General features: G+C 40.6%; 1 long non-coding RNA gene across 6 annotated transcripts; it reads right to left on the bottom strand.

Annotated features, from left to right (window-relative positions):
• Positions 1 to 2,323: 2,323 nt before the first annotated feature.
• LOC122424883 lies at positions 2,324 to 22,312 on the bottom strand. 6 transcript variants are annotated; one of them, XR_006264590.1, is made up of 9 exons: positions 22,097 to 22,312; positions 20,767 to 20,931; positions 18,502 to 18,620; positions 11,042 to 11,130; positions 9,932 to 9,982; positions 8,511 to 8,592; positions 5,881 to 6,087; positions 4,509 to 4,694; positions 2,324 to 3,278 (listed from the first exon to the last, which is right to left on the bottom strand). It is a non-coding gene; the product is annotated as an uncharacterized LOC122424883 (long non-coding RNA). The 6 variants fall into 6 exon arrangements; XR_006264592.1 differs by lacking the exon at positions 9,932 to 9,982; XR_006264587.1 differs by lacking the exons at positions 18,502 to 18,620; positions 20,767 to 20,931.
• Between the last annotated feature and the right edge of the window lie 211 nt (positions 22,313 to 22,523).

Below are 22,523 nucleotides of genomic sequence, written 5' to 3'. Positions count from 1 at the left end.
TTTTTTTCTGCTCAAAGGAAAGCCCTTGCTATTTTGCCTTCCACCCACTTCTTTACCAGAAATCATAATAGTATAGTGATAAAGTCACTCCCCATAAATGTCACCTTTGAAACTTCTTCTGTGATGGTTTGTGGGCCATGGGTCAACCGAGCCACCCACACTTCCTAAATCATCGCTGCATTTCCAAAGACCTTCTGTGCTTGAAAGGCCACACAGCCCTCCCAGGCACCGTTGTCGATCACCTGGAGCTGGAGAGCAGCAATAACCACAGTGTGAATTTTAAAGACACTGCAGTGTGTGTGTCAAAGGCCTGCGGTGGGCATTTTCATTTGGTCCAACAGTGCCAGGAATATTAATAAAAGAAAATAACTTAGAAAGTGCACAAAAAAGAAGCGACAAGGTGTGAGTTAGAAGTAAGTTTAGAACAGTAGAAAGGAAGAAGTATAGTTAGGATTCTACAGTAGAAGCAACCTTCTGATTTATAAATAAATCAGGATGGGTTTCAATGAGAAAGAATTGTTCCAGAAAGTGCACATAACATGTTAAATGAAAATGAAATACAGGGCAGTTTAAAGAGTAGGACTTCTTTTAAAGAGTGTATTCATAGAAATGTATCTGGGAAGGTATAACCAAGGCATACCAGTGGCTGTCGCTTGGATGTGGAATGATGGATGGATCCTGTTTTCTTTTTTCCTCATCTGTCTTTTTACTTTTTACACAATGAATGTGTATTATTTTTGTAACCAAAACAATTTTAAAAAGGGGCTAGGATTTTGTTTGCTTGGGCCTGGTTTTGTGTTGAGAGTGGACATGGGAGATGACTGGTTGGTAAGAGAATTTAAGAACAAGAAGAGAAAGGGAAATCAGCTTAGTAAAACATTGTCTGGGAACAATTAATTTTTCTTGTGTGTTTTTTTTATTCTTGTTTCCCAAACTCTTAAAAGGAGTCTAAGCAGAGATAGCTGGCATCTTGCAGTGAATAATTCCGTTTTTCTTCTGTTTTCAAAGACTTCTACACTTAACTCCTTCACCGGAGGTGAAGAATTTATGCTCCCATTAAAAACCTGTGGAGTAGACTTGCTAGTCATCTTTGATAGTAAATTTAAGAAAGGTATCCAATGCTTTCTTTAGTTTCTTCTTTTAAATTTAGTTTGGAGGAGACCAAAATCTCCTCTAGAATAACATTCTCTTTGTAGCTTCAATATTTCTTTCTTGAATCTTCACCGTGGGGGAAAAAAAAATCAAGGGAAGAAGCTCTGTATATCTCTGTGAGTTGGTGAGGATACCAGATTCAAAATGGACAGGCTCCTTAAGGGCTGAAGATACTCCAATTTAAATATTTTAAAGTTATTCATCGTAAACTAACTAAACCATTAAAATGTTAAAATATAATGCTATTTGGTTTATAGGATATAGAAATACTGGCATACATTCCTACTGATGATGGACTTAAAATGGGTTCTATTTTTACGGAAAGAATTCTAACAATACATAAGAATAATCAAAAAGAGTTTTCACTCCTCAAAGGAAAAACAATTTGTATAGAAATGGACAAATTTTCCATCATCATGTTATCTTTTCATGATGTGACTTCATGTGATGTTTCCATCACATCATGTTATCTTTTCATGATGTGACTTCAGACCTACTTCACAGGAGTTCTGACCCCTTCCAATGCTTCTAGGATTCAGAAAATCACCAGACTTTAGAGATGGAAGGAAACTGAAAGTCTAAGGAAATGGCCCTAAAGAGTTTAGGTCCCCCAGGTGGTAACTGCAGAGGCCATTTTGCAGTTGGTGGCTCTGTATATGGATCATTTTTAAAGTCTTTATTAAATTTACAATATGGCTTCTTTTGTTTATGTTTTGACTTCTGGGCCATGAGGCATATGGGACCTTAGCTCTCCCACCAGAGACTGAACTTTCACCCACTGCGCTGGGAGGGCAAGTCTTAACCAAGGGACCCTCAGGGAAGTCCCTAAGTCCTGCATTTCAGAGAGGAAGAAAAGGCAGTGCAGAGAGATGAAGTGACCGACTTAAGGTCGATGGACCTGCCCTCACTGCTTTGTGGATGGGAGACGAGGGTGGGGAAGGGCAGCAGCGTGGGTCGTGCCTGCCTGTAGGGGGTGGGACATTTGAATGAGGCTGAGGAGGTGCCGGAGACAGTGGGGCTTGGTGAAGTGGACCACGCGCCAGAGCTGTGCCCTGCGTCCCAGACAGACAATAGCTCCCAAGGGGTGTGAATGGCACCCACCCCATTCCCACAGCTAACCTCAAAAGAGTGTTAATTTCACAGTCAAACTGAGGACCATTGAAATTCAGGCAGTGGCAGAAAACAAGCATTTATTTGGAACCAAAAGAACAGTTTGTCTCTTTTCCTTTGCATTGTCTGGCTCATTAATTTTCCCAGAGTAAAACATCTTCAGACAGACTTGCCCTGCTCCTAGAACACCCCATCCCAGTCTAGGCAAACACAATCTTTAGCCCGAAGAAAAGGCATTCCCACACCCTTCAGTGAAGACAGCAGGATGATCATCGCCTCCAAGAAGGGTCGTTTTGGTAAATAAACCTAAAGCAGTGCATACTTGTGTTCCTGAGTATCTTTTTATGAGCTCCATCAGGAGGTCCTTCCAGGGCCCATCACATTTATTAGAGTGTGGACATTTTCCTTCTCAAACCACCAATTTTGTTTATGACATTGTTGGAGTTTGGGATGGCAATTTTACCTTTCCTTTCTTCTTCTCATGGTCTCTCGTCTTGGGGATTATCTACATTTTGGACCAGTTAATTCTTTTGTGGGGGCTTCTCTGGTGGCTCAGTGGTAAATAATCTGCCTGCCAATGCAGGATGCGGGTTTGATCCCTGGGTCCTGAAGATCCCCCAAAGAAGGAAATGGCAATCCACTCCAGTATTCTGGCCTGGGAAATCCCATGGACAGAGGAGACTGGTGGGCTATAGTCCTTGGGGTCGCAAAGAGTCAGACACAACTGAGCAACTAAACAATTCTTTTGTGAGGGAGGTGAGACTGGCCTACATATTCTGGATATTAGCAGCATCCGTGACTTCTAGAGGCCAGTAGCCACCTCCTCCCCCATGCCTCCCATTCATGAAAATGTTTGCAAACATTTCCAAATGTCCCTGGTTGAGATTTAGTCCCAGCAAAGCAAGTCACCAAAAGGCTGTACTCCTGATCCCAAAAGGCATCCGAGGCTGTTCCCACAGTTGAGGCCAACTCCCATGAGTTAGGCTGCCTGATCTTCTTGGTAGGTCATCTACCATCTTGAAATGAATATCAGAACCCAAGAAGGTTGGGTTATTTGGGAAATTACAGGAATATGAACCAATTTAATTCTTCATCCCTTTCCATCTTACTTACTCATCTGTATTTCACTAGGGGCTTCCCTAGTGGCTCAGATGGTAAAGAATCTGCCTGCAATGTAAGAGACTTGGGTTCAGTCCCTGGGTTGGGAAGATCCTCTGGAGAAGGGTCTCGCAACCCACTCCAGTATTCTTGCCTGGAGAATCCCATGGACAGAGGAGCCTGGCGGGCAACACTCCATAGGGTCGTACAGAGTCAGACATGACTGAAGTGACTTAGCACGCACAACCCACATTCTCTCTACCTAAAATACCACTGTTTTGCTGAGTATCCGGGGTAATAATAACACCTACAAGCGCTGAGCCCTGCTGTGCGTCAGTTCTGTGTTAGGCGCCTTATGTCATCACAGCCACCTGCAGAGACGGACACACGTCATCTTCCCGTCACCGGAATGTGAACTGCATGAGGCCCGGGACCATCACTCTAGTTCATCACCCCCAAGGCTTTCCACAGGAACTAACGTGTGATGGTGCGCGTCACAGTGCCCGCAAATATTCCATACAGTGCACCCATGACGGAATACATTGAGCTTTTTATCCTTTAACTGAAGTACAGTTGGTTTACGACGTTGTGTTAACCTCTGCTGCATAGCAACATGATTCAGTTATACATACGTGTATAGGTGCTGTGCTTGGGCGCTCAGTCGTGTCCGACTCCCTGCGGCCCTGCGGACTAGAGCCCGCCAGGCTCCTCTGTCCACGGGGGTTCTCTAGGCAGGCACGCTGGAGTGGGCTGCCACGCCCTCCTCCATGCATGTGTGTGTGTATATATATGTATGGTTTTTCATCTTCTTTTCCATTATGGTTTATCCCAGGATACTGAGTGTAGTTCCCTGTGCTGCATGGCGGGACCTTGTTGCTTATCTATTCTATATATAATAATTGCATCTGCTAACCCCAAACTCCCACTCCACCCCTTCCCCTGCCCCCTTCCCCCTTGGCAACCCCTGAATACACTTTATTGAAGAAGATCTTTGACTTTTCTCTTCTATAACCCAAACCCAGTTTGTTTGTTTGGTTTTTTTTTTTTGGCAAATCGCATTTTCTCTGCTCCCCAAGTCTATCGAGAATATGTTCATCTGTCACTGTCTGCCCTATCACCACCTGACCTAGGCCAGCCTGATCTCTTACCTGGATGATCGCGGTCGGCTCCTGACTGGTATCCATGCTTCTGTCCTCCTCCTGCTGTGTTATCTGTTATCCGCCCAGCAGCCAGAGTGGCCTTCAGGACAGTTCAGGCCACTTCTTTCAGAGCCTTCCAAAAGCTGACCATCTCACGGAGAGTAAAACCAGAGTCCTCCAGCGGCCTACGGGGTTCTAGACAGAGTGTCCTTTTCAGCCCCCCGACTTTCTTTGTACCCCCGCCCCATCACTGACTCCCTTTTGTCCACCCTAGCCACACTCTCCTCAACCTGCCAAGCCCACTCCCGCTTCTGAGCCTTTGCACTGGCTGTTCCCTTGCCAGGAGCCCTGCTCCCACGGGTCCCTCACCGACCTCTCTCTCCTCAGAGTTTTACTCAAAATCATCTTCCCGAAGAGTCCTTTTGCTGGCCACTATGTTTAAAGCTGTAATCCCGCTGGCCAAATTGACTGCTTCATTTTCCCTTGTTGCATGGGTCACCTTCTGATAAACTAGAGGGTAAGCTCCGTGAAAGGAGGGATTTTTGTCTGTTTTACTGGTTATTCAATCTCCAGCATCCAGTACCATTGGACAAGTAAGTACTGGAATATTTGTTAATTAAGTGAATGAATGAGTGACAACACAGAGATGTTACGTGGCAGAGCTAAGATGCATAGCTGAGCCACCTGCCTCAGAGTCCTGTTCTCCTAATGGTTCTCAAACTTCACTGAGCATCAGAATCTCCTGGGGGTGGGGGATGCTCATGAAAATACAGATTCCTGGGCCTTCAAGGAATCAAAGTCCAGAAGGAGGGGAATTTAGGAAGCTCCCTGGAGAGTCCTACACAGCTCACCCACTGGCTTGGCAGCCTTCTGAATGTGACCAGGGATCTGCTTGCATCAGCTGGATCTGAGTCTGGGATCTGAAGCAGCCTCCTGACCTTGAACCATGACTCCAATGCCCACTCTCCAGATGACTGCCTTTTTTCCTTGCACTTTCTTTTTCTAATCAGAAACTCTTTGCCGAAAGGACCCCAGTGTCTAATTGTGCTGATGTCCCAAGCCTGCAATTTCCTAACTCTAGGGTCTCGGTCAACTGCAGACTTTCTTTATCAGTTTTCTTATCTGTAAACTGGGGATAAGAAATACTCATTCCTATCTCGTAGGATCACCATGAAGATGCCTACAGTGCGGGAGACCCGGGTTCGATCCCTGGGTTGGGAAGATCCCCTGGAGAAGGGAATGGCTACCCACTCCAATATTCTGGCCTGAAAAATCCCAAGGACAGAGGAGCCTGGTGGGTTACAGTCCATGGGGTCACAAAGAGTCAGACATGACTGAGAGTTACTGTTAACACCGTGACTTTCTAGTCTCCAGCCCAGACCTGTGAATCAGCCTCTTCTCGTCTGGTCTGACAGCATGAAACTCAAGCATCCAGTGTGATTCTGGGGCACACAGAGGTGTGAGCAGTTCCACCGCATGGGAAGCAGGAGTCAGTCTTCTCCAGCCTGACAGCCACGTGCTCACGGGACGGTGGGTGAAGGCAGATGTCTTCTAGCACCGTGAGTGACCCAGGAGATGGCTGGCCTGGCTAGAAATGACGCAGTTTGTTTAGAGTGGCACAGTCAGTTCAGGGAAGATCCAGCCCTTGTGTTCATTTTTATAATGAATGAAACAGACCCCTCAAGTGAGTGTGTAGGTCATGTGGGCATATTTCTAAAACAGGGGCAAGGAATTTCTTGACAGCCCTGACACTTAGTCAGTGTGGTCCCAGGACACACAGAAACAGCATCCCTGAAGCAAGCTTATTAGAAACACAGTTAGAATCCCAGTCCCCTTCCTGGACCTACTTTATCAGAAGCAAATTCTAGAACACTGGTTCTCAGATTCAGCTACATGTAGGAATTACTTGGGAAACTTAAAAAAAAATACTGATAATTGAATTGTATCCCTAGAAATGCTGATTCATTTGGTCTGGCATGAACTGGGCACTGGAATTTTAAAATTTCTTCAGGTGATTTTATGTGCAACTAACACACCATGATAACCCTATGTTGATGACTCAAGATACCAGCTGTTCTCCGGGTGCTCCGAATTGGGAGAAACTGAGTCACGAAGCTAAGCTTAGACATGGGATCCCTGCTTCTCTTTCACAGGGAATGCCTAAATCAGGAGTGGTTCACAACTGCAAATTTAGAAGGAAAAAAAAAATGGCATTCGATTTACAGAAAAATCATATATTTACACATACATATGCCATCTCCTCTCTGGCATTGCAACTTTTATTTAATAAGGAAAGGGATAAGACAAGAAGATGAAACTTAAAGAACAGAGAAAAGAAAAGGACCTCTCACTTCCCATCCTGCCCTACAAACAGAGCAGACCCCTTCACTTCACAAGGCAAGTTTTATGCTAAATGCATATTTTCCTGTTGACTCTGCTCACCCTGGATCCATTCTCAGATTTACCAAGGCAGATGACTGCATTGAGCCCTGTTTTGTTTTGTTTTGTTTTGTTTTCCCAATTAGGTTGCTGCTTAAGATTTTTCCCTTTATAAGCATGTTTTATGAAGAGAATGCATAATCATCTCCTGAATCCATCCCATTAACTGTCTGGCACTTCAGCTTGCTCTTCTGTGACCCAGAGATAACTTCTAGCCTATCTCTCTTGCGGAGAAGATTACATGAGATAATGAAGGCAAAGATACTTTGAAAAAGGATAAAGGAGCTTAAGACCAGTAGGTCAGAGGAAGTGTCATCAATACAGCTCCATTTGTTGAGAGCCAATGTGCCAGGCACTGGGTAGTTTACATATTTTGCCTCTGATGCTCACAGCAACCTTGCAAAGCATAACTACCTTTGTTTTACAGACAGGAAACTGAGGCTCAGAGACATGCAGAGGCACAGGGGCCCTCTGCCAGTAATCAAGAAAGCCAGTTTTCAAACCTTGTTTTTGCTGGCCCTGAAGTCACTTCCTCAAGCTGTCATTCAGAGGCTGCCCCAGAGATTCTAATGTAACTGGTCTGTAGGGAGGCTTGGCCTTGGGGATTTTTGAAAGGTCCTGATGATTTAATAGAATCAGTGCTAGAGTTCCACTAAGTTAACTATCCATAAAGAAACTAGTGACTAAATCACAAATGAGAATGTTTGTAATAGAGTTATACACAATCAAAAGTGCATCATTCTAGAGTGCATCATTGCATCAAACCAATACAGAGAAATTGTCATCAACTCTGAATATGACTTTGGATAGCCGTGGATATATATGCAGCATGGCCTATTTATTATAATGTGTTACAAATATTTGATGAATATGTAAAGGGATTCAACGGTGGGTGAATCAGGAAGAAACAAAAGAATAACACAGTTGAGCATCTGGAAAGGTGTATCCTGTTTGCTTTGATTTATTTTTAATGTTTTTGCACATGGGCAAAATGAGAAGATCCATGGACTTGAAGTCAAGAGAATTGTGTGTTTTTTATATGATCTTTGCAACAATGCAAAATGAATTTTTACTTTTTAAAATTAATGTTTATTGGAGTATAGTTGCTTTACAATGTTTTGAAGAGAATCATATTTAAATATCTACTGTGGAAAGTCAGAGAAGCTCTCTGAAACTCAGTTTTATTATTTAGCAAAAGGGGGAGATGATCCTGTGGCTTTGTGATAAGCAAGACCAGTGTCTGTAAAAATAAACCCTCTAATTAGTAAAGTGCCATATTAATGCAAAGGAATATTTTTATTTTTATTATACAAGCAAGAGAAACCTAAGAAGTGTAAGTTTGGTCAGCAGTTCTCAAAATTTAGCATATATCAGAATCCTCTGACAGAAACTAACACAACATTTTAAATCAATTTTACTCTAATGAAAGTGAAGGGGGAGAAAAATCCTCTGAAGAACTGGAAAACATGAGTCTGGGCCCCACTCAGATCCTGAGTCAGCACATCTGGAGACTACATGTACATAGCTCTGACTTAGACAAGATCACCATGTAAGGCTTAACCAACAACTTACTTGGCTTCCCTTTTCCATCTCCCAAGGCATCTCACCCCCTCCTTTAATTCACCTTATCTTCTCCAAGCCTCAGAACCGATTACTAGAAAGAATAAAAAAAAAAGCCTCATTCATTCGTATTTGTGAATAAACTGACATCTTTTACTGCATCTTGTAATATTAGAATCTTAAGGCAAATTATGGAACAGAAACTTGTTCATCTCCTTAAAGGGTAACCAGATTTTAACCAGTAAGTATTATTTCATCATGGAGGGTATTGGGAGGGAAGGTGAAAGAACAGCTTAGGTTTGAGAATAAGATAGAACGAAGGTGATGAATGAACCTAGAGAGGATAGTATTAAGTGATATAAGTCAGAAAGAGATAAATTTCATATAATATCACTTGTAGGTGAAATTTAAAATATGGCACAAATGAACCTATCTGTGAAACAGAAACAGACAGACATAGAGAAGAGACTTGTGGTTGCCAAGCAGTGGGGGGGCGGAGGGAGAGAGAGAGATAGGGAGTTTGGATTAGCAGATGCAAACCATGAAATATAGAATGAAAAACAGCAAGGTCCTACTGTATGGTACAGGGAACTATATTCAATATCCTGTGATAAACCACAATAGAAAAGAATACTGAATGTAATAGATATGCATAACTTAATCACTCTGCTGTTTAGCAGAAATTGGCAGACAGTGTAAATCAACTATATCAGTAAGATAAACTTTAAAAAAGAACAAAGGTGGAGAGGAACGGGAATGTACAGGAGGTGTACCAAGTGCTTCAAAGTTCTGACCAGTGTGAACCCTTGTCTGACAGACTAACCTAGGCTCTCACACGAGGACTCTTCTTGTGTTTGTCTAAGATGAAAAAAAATGAGAAAGTCTGGTGGCAATATTTATAGATGGGATCAAAGTTTCAGCATGTTAGGATATTAGATGATAAGACCCTAACTATAAAAACACTCGTTAACTTTAAAAAAATAACTCTGCTGTGTAATACACAGTCATAGAATTCAAAAGGCATGGGAAATCAGTGAAAATTGTGGAAAAGAAGCTCTTGGGATTTGTCACCAAGAACACAAAAACCTGGGGAAATCTATCAGAATCAACTTTCCTGAAATCCGGGGACTAGCCAGGAGTTGATAGCAAACATTTGAGTACTTCGCAAGAAAAGACCACGGAAGCATGGCAGGAAGTTTTGGTGGCATCTTCACTTGCCTGAGCCCCTTCAATCTCTCAATGTGGCCGTGGGGTGGTCTTAAGAGCAGCAGCACAGTCTGAGTATGGGAATCAGGTCTCAGGGCGAGCAGGGAAGATCTTGTGCCTGAGGAACTGTGCTTCTTTGTTTGGCCTGGCTGGAGTTTCTTTGGAGAACTTGTGCAAGGGAATCCTTTTCCCCTCCCCGATACACACCATTATTTTTTTTGCCTCACCTGGAACTCTTCCAGGGCTGACTGGCCACATGGAAGACAGCTCCCCAAACACTGAAAGACAAAGAACAAGCCACTGCTGCCTGGGGCAAAAGTAACAGTCTGGGAAGCAATAGACACAGAAAAAATTCAGGAGGAAAAGTTGAGGGGTGATTTTTGAGGGGAACACATTTTTGAAAGGTTCCCATATATACTAGGGAATCTAGAAAGACGTGTATACCCAGGGCGGACACATGCTCAGAAAAATACAGAGGAAGTCATATGATTTCATCTTGGCTGAGCTTTATGCTAAGTGCAAGCAGGAGGTGAAGGCTAAAGCAGAGTTGAAAAATGGAGTGACTAAGGAAGGAGTGACCCAACAAGAGCCTATCTACAAAAATCTCAAATATTTTCCCCTACTTTTTCAGCTTGCTTTCCTTTCTTGGCTTCAGGTATTTAAGGATATGTCTGTCAAACAAACCATTAGCTGAATAGTAAGCTAAAAGAACAGAGACTTCAGAGCTTCCCACGACAAATAATACATTCTTTACAAAACTAGTTTAGAAAGGTCACTGAGCAAACAATAATATGTAGCCCACAGCAAGCAACAACAACAAAAATCCCAGAAAGGGGAGAAAATGTGACTTAACGGAGTAAGCACACAATAATACTCACAATGGCCAGTTTTCAATTCAAAATTGTGAGGCATGCACAGAAACAAGAAAAGTATGGCCCATTCAAACAAACAAACAAAAAATCAACAGAAACTGCATAGGCATTGAACACACTAGACAAAGACTTTAAATCGACTGCCTTAGGTATGCTCAAAAGGGACCAAGGATAAAGAATGAAAGGAAACCAGGAGAAAGAAATCTCACCAAATAGAGACCATTGGTAGAGAGATGAAAATTATAAAAAAGACCTGAATAGAAACTTTGGAGTTAAAAAGTACAATAATAGAAATTAATAATTCATTAGAGAAGTTTAACAACAGATTTTTTTAAGAAGATGGAAAAATTCAGCAAATTTTAAGATTGCTCAAGTGAAATCATCAAGTCTGTGGAGCAGAAAGAAAAAAGGAGTAGAATAACAACAAGAACCAAACCAGAGCTTAAGGCACCTTAAGGTACTTACTTAAGGACTCCATCAACTCTACCAACACACACATGAGGGTCCCAGAGAGAGAGGAGGCTTTCCTGGTGGGTCTGTGGTAAATAATCCACCTGCCAATGTAAGAGACGTGGGTTCAACCCGTGGGTCAGGAAGATCCCCCAGAGAAGGAAATGACAACCCACTCCAGTATTCTTGCCTGGGAAATCCCATGGAAAGAAGAACCTGGCAGGCTACAGTGCTGGGGTCACAAAGAGTTGGACATGACTTAGTGACTGAGCACATACACATGCAGAGAAAGAAGCAGAAAAAATATTTGAAGAAATATGCTCAAAAATTTCATAAATTTGATAAAAGACATGAGCCAACTATCCAAGAAGTTCAACACATCCCCAAATACACAAGATGAACACAACGAGATCCACACTGAGACACATAATAGTCAACTGTTAAAAGACAAGGATAAAGAGAGAACTTTGAAAGCAGTGAGAGGAAAGCAACACCATAAACAAAAGTTTATAAACAAAGTTCATAGTTTTATAGTTTTTTTTTCCTCAACAGAATCCATGGAGGAAGTGGAACAACATATTTAAAAGTGCTGAACAGAAAAAAATCTTTCAACCAAGAATTTTATATTTGGCAAAACTATCCTTAATTTCTCCTTAAAAAATTAAGGAGAAATTAAGACATTCCCAGAAAAACAAAAGATGAGGGAGTTCATTGCTAGTAGACATGCCCTATAAGAAGTGCTAAAGAGTCCTTTGGTTGAAATGAAAGGTCATTAGATGGTACCTCAAAGCCATTTGAAGAAATAAAAAGCAATGGAGAAAGTAGCTACAAAGGCCAGTATTATTTTGTTTTCACTTGTAACACCTACTTTTTAATATATGACTTAAAATTAAGGGTATAATGCTATAATTATAAATATATGTAATGGGTGCACATGTATTTTCTAAGATGCAATTTGCAATAATAACAACAAAAAGGGGAAGGATAGTGATGTAGAGGAGTAGAATTTTGTACACTACTGAAGCAAAGTTTGTATTAACACAAACTAGATTGTTATGTTAATTGTAATCCCCAAGATAATCACTGAGGATATAATTTAAAAATATATGGAAACATAATGATAAAGAAATCAAAATAGTACACTACCAAATATTGTGTAGACTCAGAAAACTATAAGACACTGATGAAATAAATGGAAGATGACACAAACAGATAGAAAGATACACTATATTCTTGGATTGGGACCTAATTAAACTAAAAAGCTTTTGCACAGCAAGGTAAGCCATTGACAAAACAAAAAGACAACCTACTGAATGGAAGAAAAGATTTGCCAATGATATATTTGATAAGGGGTTAATATCCAAAACATATACACAGTTCATCTAACACAATATCCAAAAAAACAAACAACCTGACTAAAAAATTGACAGAAGACCTGAATAGGCATTTTTAACATCATTAATCAGAGAAATGCCAATCAAAACCTTAATGAGATGTCACCTCACACTTGTCAAAAGGGCTACCATAAAAAAAAAAAACACACACACACAGCAAATGTTGGCGAGGATGTGGAGAAGAGGGAACCCTCATACACAGATGGTGAGAGTATAAATTGGCATAGCCACTATGGAAAACAGTTTATTTCTCAAAAAACTAAAAATAGAACTACCATATGACCCAGCAGTTCCACTCCTGAGTATATATCTGATAAAAAAGAAACCACTAATTCAAAAAGACACATGCATAGCAATTTTTAGAGCAGCATTATTTACAATAGCCAAATATGGAAACAACTTAAGTGTCTATCAACAGAAGAATGGATAAGGAAATGTATATATGCACAATGGAATATCATTCAGCCATAAGAAAGAAATTTTGCCATTGCAACAATATGGATGGACTTTGAGAGTATTATGCTAACTGAAATCAGTCAGATAGAAAAAGATAAATACTGTATAATATCACTTATATTTAGAGTCTAAAAAATGAAACAAACTAGTGACTATAACAAAAAGGACACAGACTCATAGATACAGAGAACAAACTAGTGGTTATCAGTGGGAAGAGGAAAGGGCAAAGGGGACTTAGAGGTACAAAATATTATATACAAAATAAATAAGCTACAAGGCAGGAAATATAGTGAAGATTTTACAATAACCAAATAGAGTATAATGTTTAAAAACTGTGAATCACTGTATTGTACAGTTGTAACACACAATATTCTACATCAACCATATCTCAATTTTAAAAAATTTTTAAATGAAACCAGAAGTTGAATCTTTGAAAAGGTTGATAAAATTAACAAAATTAACAATCCTTTAGTCAGACTAAGATAAAAAAGAAGATTCAAAATTACTAAAATCAGAAATGAAAATGGGGAAAATACTACCAACCTTACAGAAATAAAAAATAACTAAAAGAGAATAATATAAACAGTGTACATCAACAAATTATATTACTTAGATGAAGTGGACATGTTCCTAGAAACATCAGACTACCAAAACTGACCCAAGGAGAAATACCTATGCAAGAAAGTGATGGAATCAGTAGTCAAAACTTTCTAAAACTCCAAGATCAGATGACTTCATTGGTGAATTACACCAAACATCAATTCTTCTCAAGTTCTTCAAAAAATGGAACAAGAGAAAATTCTAACTTATTCTATGAGGCCAACATTACCCTGATACTAAATCCAGATAAAGATGTCATATGGGAAAAGAACTGACCAATATTCCTTATGAATATAGGTGCAAAAAGGCTCAAAAAATATTACCAAACTGAATCTAGTTCAGTTCAGTTCAGTTGCTCAGTCGTGTCCGACTCTTTGTGACCCCATGGACTGCACCACACCAGGCCTCACTGTCCAACACCAACTCCTGCAATTTACTCAAACTCATGTCCATTGAGTCGGTGATGCCATCCAACCATCTCATCCTCTGTCGTCCCCTTCTCCTCCCACCTTTACTCTTTCCCAGCATCAGGATCTTTTCAAATGAGTCAGTTCTTCACATCAGGTGGCCAAAGTATTGGAGTTTCAACTTCAACATCAGTCTTTCCAATGAATATTCAGGATTGATTTCCTTTGGGATAGACTGGTTGGATCCCCTTGCAGTCCAAGGGACTCTCAAGAGTCTTCTCCAACACCACAGTTCAAAAAGGCATCAATTGTTCAGCACTCAGCTTTCTTTGTAGTCCAACTCTTACATCCATACATGACTACTGGAAGAACCATAGATTTGACTAGATGAACCTTTGTTGGCAAAGTAATGTCTCTGCTTTTTAAAATACTGTCTAGGTTGATCATAGCTTTTCTTCCAAGTAGCAAGCGTCTTTTAATTTCATGGCTGCAGTCACCATCTGCAGTGATTTTGGAGCCCAAAAATATAAAGTCTGTTACTGTTTCTATTGTTTTCCCATCTATTTGCCATGAAGTGGTGGGATCGGATGCCATAATCATTGTTCTCTGAATGTTGAGTTTTAAGCCAACTTTTTCACTCTCCTCTTTCACTTTCAACAAGAGGCTCTTTAGTTCTTCTTTGCTTTTTGCCATAAGGGTGGTGTCATCTGCATATCTGAGGTTATAGATATTTCTCCCAGCAGTCTTGATTCCAGCTTGTGCTTCACCCAGCCCAGCGTTTCTCATGATGTATTCTGCATGTAAGTTAAATAAGCAGGGTGACAATATACAGCCTTCACGTATTCCTTTCCCTATTTGGAACCAGTCTGTTGTTCTATGTCCAGTTCTAATGGTTGCTTCCTGACCTGCATATAGATTTCTCAGAAGGTAGATCAGGTGGTCTGGTGTTCCCATCTCTAAGAATTTTCCAGTTTATTGTGATCAACACAGTCAAAGGCTTTGGCATAGTCAATAAAATAGAAGTAGATGTTTTTCTGGAACTCTCTTGCTGTTTCAATGATCATTCAATGGATGTTGGCACTTTGATCTCTGATTCCTCTGCCTTTTCTAAAACCAGCTTGAACATCTGGAAGTTCACAGTTCACATACTGTTGAAGTCTGGCTTGGAGAATTTTGAGCATCACTTTGCTAGTGTGTGAGATGAGAGCAATTGTGTGGTAGTTTGAGCATTCTTTGGCATTGCCTTTCTTTAGGATTGGAATGAAAACTGACCTTTTCTTGTCCTGTGGCCACTGCTGAGTTTTCCAAATTTGCTGACATATTGAGTCCAGCATTTCACAGCACCATCTTTTAGGATTTGAAATAGCTCAACTGGAATTCCATCACCTCCATAGCTTTGCTCCTAGTGAGGTTTCCTAAGCACCACTTGACTTCGCATTCCAGGATGTCTGGCTCTAGGTGAGTGATCATACCATTGTGATTATCTGGGTCATGAAGATCTTTTTTGTACAGTTCTTCTGTGTATTCTTGCCACCTCTTCTTAATATCTCCTGCTTCTGTTAGGTCCATACGATTTCTGTCCTTTATTGAGCCCATCTTTGCATGAAATGTACCCTTGGTATCTCTGATTTTCTTGAAGAGATCTCTAGTCTTTCCCATTCTATTGTTTTCCTCTATTTCTTTGCATTGATCACTAAGGAAGGCTTTCTTATCTCTCCTGGCTATTCTTTGGAATTCTGCATTCAAATGAGTATATCTTTCCTTTCCTCCTTTGCCTTTCACTTCTCTTCTTTTCTCAGCTATTTGTAAGGCCTTCTCAGGCAACCAATTTTGCCTTTTTGCACTTCTTTTTCTTGGGGATGGTCTTGATCCTTGCCCCCTGTAGAATGTCACAAACCTCTGTCCATAGCTATACAGGCACTCTGTCTATCAGATCTAACCCCTTGAATCTATTTCTTACTTCTACTGTATAATCATAAGGGATTTGATTTAGGTCATACTGAGAAATAGATGGGGAGACAGTGGAAACAGTGTCAGACTTTATTTTTCTGGGCTCCAAAATCACTGCAGATGGTGATTGCAGCCATGAAATTAAAAGACACTTACTCCTTCGAAGGAAAGTTATGACCAACCTAGATAGCATATTAAAAAGCAGAGACATTACTTTGCCAACAAAGGTCCATCTGGTCAAGGTTATGGTTTTTCCAGTGGTCATGTATGGATGTGAGAGTTGAACTGTGAAGAAAGCTGAGCACCAAAAAATTGATGTTTTTGAACTGTGGTGTTGGAGAAGACTCTTGAGAGTCCCTTGGACCACAAGGAGATCCAACAAGTCCATCCTAAAGGAGATCAGTCCTGGGTGTTCATTGGAAGGACTGATGCTGAGACTGAAACTCCAATACTTTGGCCACCTGATGCGAAGTTGACTCATTGGAAAAGACCCTGATGCTGGGAGGGATTGGGGGCAGGAGAAGGGGATGACAGAGGATGAGATGGCGGGATGGCATCACCGACTAGATGGACATGAGTTTGAGTAAATTCCAGGAGTTGGTAATGGACAGGGAGGCCTGGAGTGCTGCGATTCATGGGGTTACAAAGGGTCAGGTACGACTGAGCGACTGAACTGAACTGAGCTGAATGGTGTGGTGGTTTACCCTACTTTCTTCAATTTAAGTCTGAATTTGGCAATAAGGAGTTCATGATCTGAGCCACAGTCAGTTCCTGGCTTTGTTTTTGCTGACTGTATAGAGCTTCTCCATCTTTGGCTGCAAAAAATACAATCAATCTGATTTCAGTGTTGACCATCTGGTGATGTCCATGTGTAGAGTCTTCTCTTGTGCTGTTGGAAGACGGTGTTTGCTATGACCAGTGCGTTCTCTTGGCAAAACTCTATTAGGCCTTTGCCCTGCTTTATTCTGTACTCCAAGGCCAAATTTGCCTGTTATTCCAGGTATTTCTCGACTTCCTACTTCTGCATTCCAGTCCCCTATAATGAAAAGGACATCTTTTTTGGGTGTTAGTTCTAGAAGATCTTGTAGGTCTTTATAGAACCATTCAACTTCAGCTTCTTCAGCATTATTGGTCAGAGCATAGACTTGGATTACTGTGATATTGAATGCTTTGCCTTGGAAATGAACAGAGATCATTCTGTCATTTGAGATTGCATCCAAGTACTGCATTTTGGACTCTTTTGTTGACTGTGATGGCTACTCCATTTCTCTTAAGGGATTCATGCCCACAGTAGTAGACGTAATGGTCATCTGAATTAAATTAACCCATTCCAGTCTATTTTAGTTCTCTGATTCTTAAATTGTCAGTGTTCACTCTGGCCATCTCCTATTTGACCATTTCCAATTTGCACTGATTCATGGACCTAACATTCCAGGTTCCTATGCAATTTTGTTCTTTACAGCATTGGACCTTGCTTCTATCACCAGTCACAACCACACCTGGGTGTTGTTTTTGCTCTGGCCCAGTCTCTTCATTCTTTCTGGAGTTATTTCTCCACTGATCTCCAGTCGCATATTGGGCACCTACCGACCTGGGGAGTTCCTCTTTCAGTGTCCTATCATTTTGCCTTTTCATACTGTTCATGGGGTTCTCAAGGCAAGAATACTGAAGTGGTTTGCCATTCCCTTCTCCAGGGGACCACATTTTGTCAGACCTCTCCACCATGACCCGTCTGTCTTGGGTGGCCCTACACGGCATGGCTCATAGTTTTATTGAGCTAGACAAGGCTGTGGTCTATGTGATCAGATTGGTTAGTTTTCGGTGATTTCGGTTTTCAGTCTGTCTGCCCTCTGATGGAGAAGGATAAAAGGCTTCTGGAAACTGAATCCAGTAGCATGCTAAAAGGATAATACACCATGACCAATCAGGATTTATCCCACAATTCGCGGGTGATTCCACATATGAAAATCAATCAATATAATTCATTAATCAATGTAATTAATCAAATTATGGAAACACACACAAACAAAATCATCCTAATTGAAGCAGAAAAAGCTTTTGACAAAATTAAAAACTCCTTCATGATAATAACACTCAACAACTCAGAAATAGTAGGGAATTCCCTCAAAATGTTAAAAGTTATATATAAAAAACCCACAGGTAACATAATCAATGGTAAAAAGCTGAAAAATGTCCCCCCATTTAGATCAAGAACAAGAAATGGATGTTCACTCTTACCACTTCTATTAAACATGATAATGAAAGTTTTAGCCAGAACAATTAGACAAGAAAAAGATATACAAGGCATCTAAATAAGAAAGGAAGAGGTTTAGCTGTCCCTATTCACAGGTGACATGGTCTTATATATAGAAAATCCTAAAAATTTCATTAAAAATTTATTAAAGGTAATAAATTCAGCAGGAAACAAGGTCAATACAAAAAAATCAGTTGTATGCTAGCAATGAACAATCTAAAAATGAAATTTAAAAATTCTACTTACAGAGCACCAAAACTAATAAAATACTTAAGAATAAATGTAACAAAAAGACAAATAATTATACACTGAAAACTATAAAACATTACTAAAAGAAATTTAAGAGGATCTAAGTAAACAGACATCTGCTATTCACAGATTGGAAGACTTACTATTGTTAATGGCAGTACTCACCAAAGTGCTGTACAGATTCAATGTGATCTCTATCAATATCCCAGTTTCTTTTGTGGAAATAGAAATGCTGATCCTAAGATATATGGAATTGCAAGGGGCCCCAAATAGCCAAATAAGACCTTGTAAAAGAACAAAGTTGGAGAACTAGCATTTTCTGATCTCAAAACTTATTACAAAGCTATTCCTAGGATTAAAATAGACATAAGGGATCAATGGAATAGTACTGAGAGTCCATAAATAAACCCAAGTATCTATGATCCATTGATTTCCAACAAGGGTGATAGAACCATCCAATGGGGGAAAGAACAGTCTCTTTAACAAATGGTGCTGAGAACTAGATAACCACAAGCAAATGAATGAAATTGAATCTTCATGTAACTACATAAAAAATAAACTCAAAATCAAAGAACTAAGCATAAAAAACCAAAACTGCAAAACTCAGGAGTAACCTTCATTACCATGGATCTGGCAATGCATTCTTAGAAATGACATCAAAAGCACAAGTAACAAAAGAAAAAAGTTAGGTATACTGGACTTCATTAAGATATGTATACTGTAGGTATACATATCTGTATACTATGTATACAGACAGGTATACTGGACTTCATTAAGATTAAAACATTCTGTGTGCCAAAGAATACTATCAAAAGAGTACGTACTTGGGAGAAAATACTTGTAAACTATACGTCCAGTAAGAGTCAAGTATCAGGAATATATAAAGAACTCCTAAAATTCAGCAATAAAAGGACAACAAAATTAAAAGTGTACAAAAGAATTTGGACAGACATTTCTCCAAGGCAGGCACATAAATGGTCAACAAGCACACGAAAAGATACTCAACATAGTCATTAGGGAAATGCAAATCAGAACAACAATGAGATACCTCTTCAAACTCAATAGGATGGCTATAATTTCTTTTTTTAAAGGAAGTTAGCAAGAGTTGGCAAGGATGTGAAAGAACTGGAATATTCAAAAGTTGCTGGTGGGAATGAAAAGTGATGTAGCCTCTATGGAAAGTAGTTTGTGGTTCCTCAGCAAGAAATTCTACTCCCAGGTACAAAGAAAATAAGTGTTCAAACAAAAACTTTTATATGAATATTCATAGCAGCAAGATACTCAGCCATAAAAAGAAATGAAGTACCAGTGTATGTTACAAGGTAGATAAACCTTGAAAACATTAAGGATGCCAGACCCAAAAGACCACAGAGTACAGGATTTCATTTACATGAACTGTCCAGAATAGGCAAATTCATAGAGAAAACAGATTTGTGGTTTCCAGGGAAAGGAGGTAGGTATGGGGCTTTCTATTGGGGTAATACAAGTTTTAGAACTAGATAGGTAGGACAGTTGTAAATACCATGAATGAACTTAATGTCATTGAACTGCATATTTTTAAAGGGCTAAAATGATCAATTTTATGCTATGGGTATTTTACCACCAAAAAGGAGTCAAAAGTGAAAACGTACATTGAGAGAGATGCTTTCATCCCATGTCTATTCCCTCCACCTGATTCCCTGTTCTACCCTGACTCTTAGGGGTAAACACTATAGAATTTTATTGTTTACTTTTTCCTTACATATTTATGACATACAAGCACATACACATATATATTCTTATAGATATCTTCCCCCCCAATAAAATAAACCATGTTTTATATACTAATCTTAACTTTGTCTTCTTCAGTTAACAATATGTATACCCTGGAGATCTCCCGAGATCAACACATGGAGATGTTCCTCCTCTGTTACAGCTGCAGACCCACCACTATGAAAGTGCTCTAAAGAGCCACTGAATATCATTCAACCTTTGAAAAAGAATTATTACCCTTTTGGTAGAGATGTTAGCTAAGGCTATGGTGGTAATCATTTTGCAAAATGCAAGTGAACCAAATCAACACCTGAAACTTACACAAAGTTATATGTCAATTATATATCAATAAAACTGGGGAGAGGGGGACAGTCCAGCACTTTTCCTCCCTTTATTTCCAATCTTAATAATTAGAGCTGCTTTTCATCAAAAGCCTAAAGGATCCAAATGACCCCAAAGCAAAATCCCCTACCAGGAAGCAAAAGCAAGGTGATTAATTTCCTTGTGCTCTTCCTCATCTATGCATCTCCCATGGCCTTCTCCGCACTACAGGAGCTATTGGGGATTGGTAATAGTGGTTGAGATTCTCCAGGATAGGAACCCTGACCCTTGCCATTTTAGCATTTTATCCATATCGGAAAGTGAGTAGGAAGAGAGGGTAAGAAATGGGACATCTACTCTTAGACTTCAGAATTTGTCATAGGATTCTCCAAACCCCAATCTTTGACTCTGAATCTTGAATACACCAAGAAGAGGGAGTCAGTCTTCATGGGATCCCAAGCATTTCAAATAGCTTCTCTCTTGCAAGCATCAAAACAAACCAGAGATTCTCAGCTGCTTTTTCTAATTCAAATCAGAAAAGAAAGCAGTTAGTACCTTGCTGAAATAAACCCAATCAAACTCCAGATTTCAGCTACCATGAAAGAACTTATTTTCTTCACACGTGTATTTACACAATGGGTGAACAAGTGAAAAGGAAATGATTTTGCACAAGGTACCAGGGTTAGTCTCCTGACTCAGCACATTCTTTGGTGTAGATGCTCTCCACCTACAAGTCAGTTTCTGATCACTTCGCGTGGCTGCCTGCTGGGCTGAAGCAAAAGCAGGTTTGCCTCAGCTGCCTGCCTCCACCCTGCTATTCCTTCCACAGCAGGGTCCACTCCACCTCCTCGTGATCCACCATGCCTTTCACACTGGCTTCTGTCTCTGCGGCAGCCCCCACAGGGCTGCGTCCACAGCGCGGACCTGAACGAAGACTCATCATTGGTTCTGCGTGATTTCTCATGGGTGTGTACCATGTGTGGAAATGCACCCCACGTTCACTGAAGGCCAGCTGCTTCTCCTGGGACCACTTCTGTCCTTCCTAGGCCAGTAGCTCGAAAGGCAGCTATGCAAGCGATGGCTAGGAGCCCGGCCCGCTCAGGAGGTGGGCGTAGCATTTCTCTCCGCAGCTTCTGTCCCTGCAGGCCGTGGCCACCCCGGGCCTTGAGCCTCTGCATGTGTTTTGACTTCCTCTATCTTGAGGCTGAAGAAGTCAGAGGCAGGTTGAACGGGGAGGCAGGGAGCAGGCCAGAAGGGCTGGTGCTAGGGAACAAGTACGCCGGGGTGCTCAGCAGGGGCTCCTTGGGGGCCCCAGGCTCCAGGGCTGGGTTGGGGGCCCTGCTCGGCACATAGAACTCTCTAGGCACCCCCTGAAGGGTGGGGTAGAGATGTATGTCTAGGAGATTAGATAGGTTGATAAATAGATAGATCAATGGATAGTTATTTGGGATATACATTTATGGGATCACCTGGACTTGCCTGTAGAACCAAATGAGAGGAGTTATTTTCTCTGGTAGTGGTTGATTACTACATTATTCTCTTAAAATTGCTAGTTCTGAGTTAACTGTGTAATTTTTTTCTTTTTTCTGTTAATGATGCTACTGCATTGCTAACAAGATCCTAAATTTTAAAAAGAAAACAAAATCAATCCAGAGACAGAGAGAGAGATTTTAGGGAATTGGCCTACCTGATTGCAGTATTTGGCGAGCCTGAAATCTGTAGCACAGGTTGGCAGGTTAGAAGCTGTAGGCTTAAAGCAGTATTTCTTCTCCAGGAAGCCTCAGTTTTTGCTCTGAAGGCTTTCAACTGATTGGATGAAGCCCACCTACATTATCGAGGGGTAACTTCTTCACTTAAAGTCAACGGAATATAGATGTTAACCACATCTACAAAAATACCTTCACAGCAGCACCCAGGTTAGCGTTTGATTAAATAAGCGCGTATTGTAGCCTAACCAAGGTGACACGTAAAATTAAGCATCACACGTTCTCATCTGATTTATAAATACCCCAAAGGCTGGAGCAGCAGCTATGTGGAGGACTTGGGCTGTGCTCTGATGCTATCCATCTACCTCAGTTATTTCTGGCCCACGTGTCTTCTTTCTTCTGGAGACA

The sequence above is a fragment of the Cervus canadensis genome, chromosome 22 (assembly GCF_019320065.1).
Source record: "Cervus canadensis isolate Bull #8, Minnesota chromosome 22, ASM1932006v1, whole genome shotgun sequence".
Taxonomy (NCBI): domain Eukaryota; kingdom Metazoa; phylum Chordata; class Mammalia; order Artiodactyla; family Cervidae; genus Cervus; species Cervus canadensis.
This window is presented reverse-complemented; position numbering and strand designations above follow the sequence as displayed.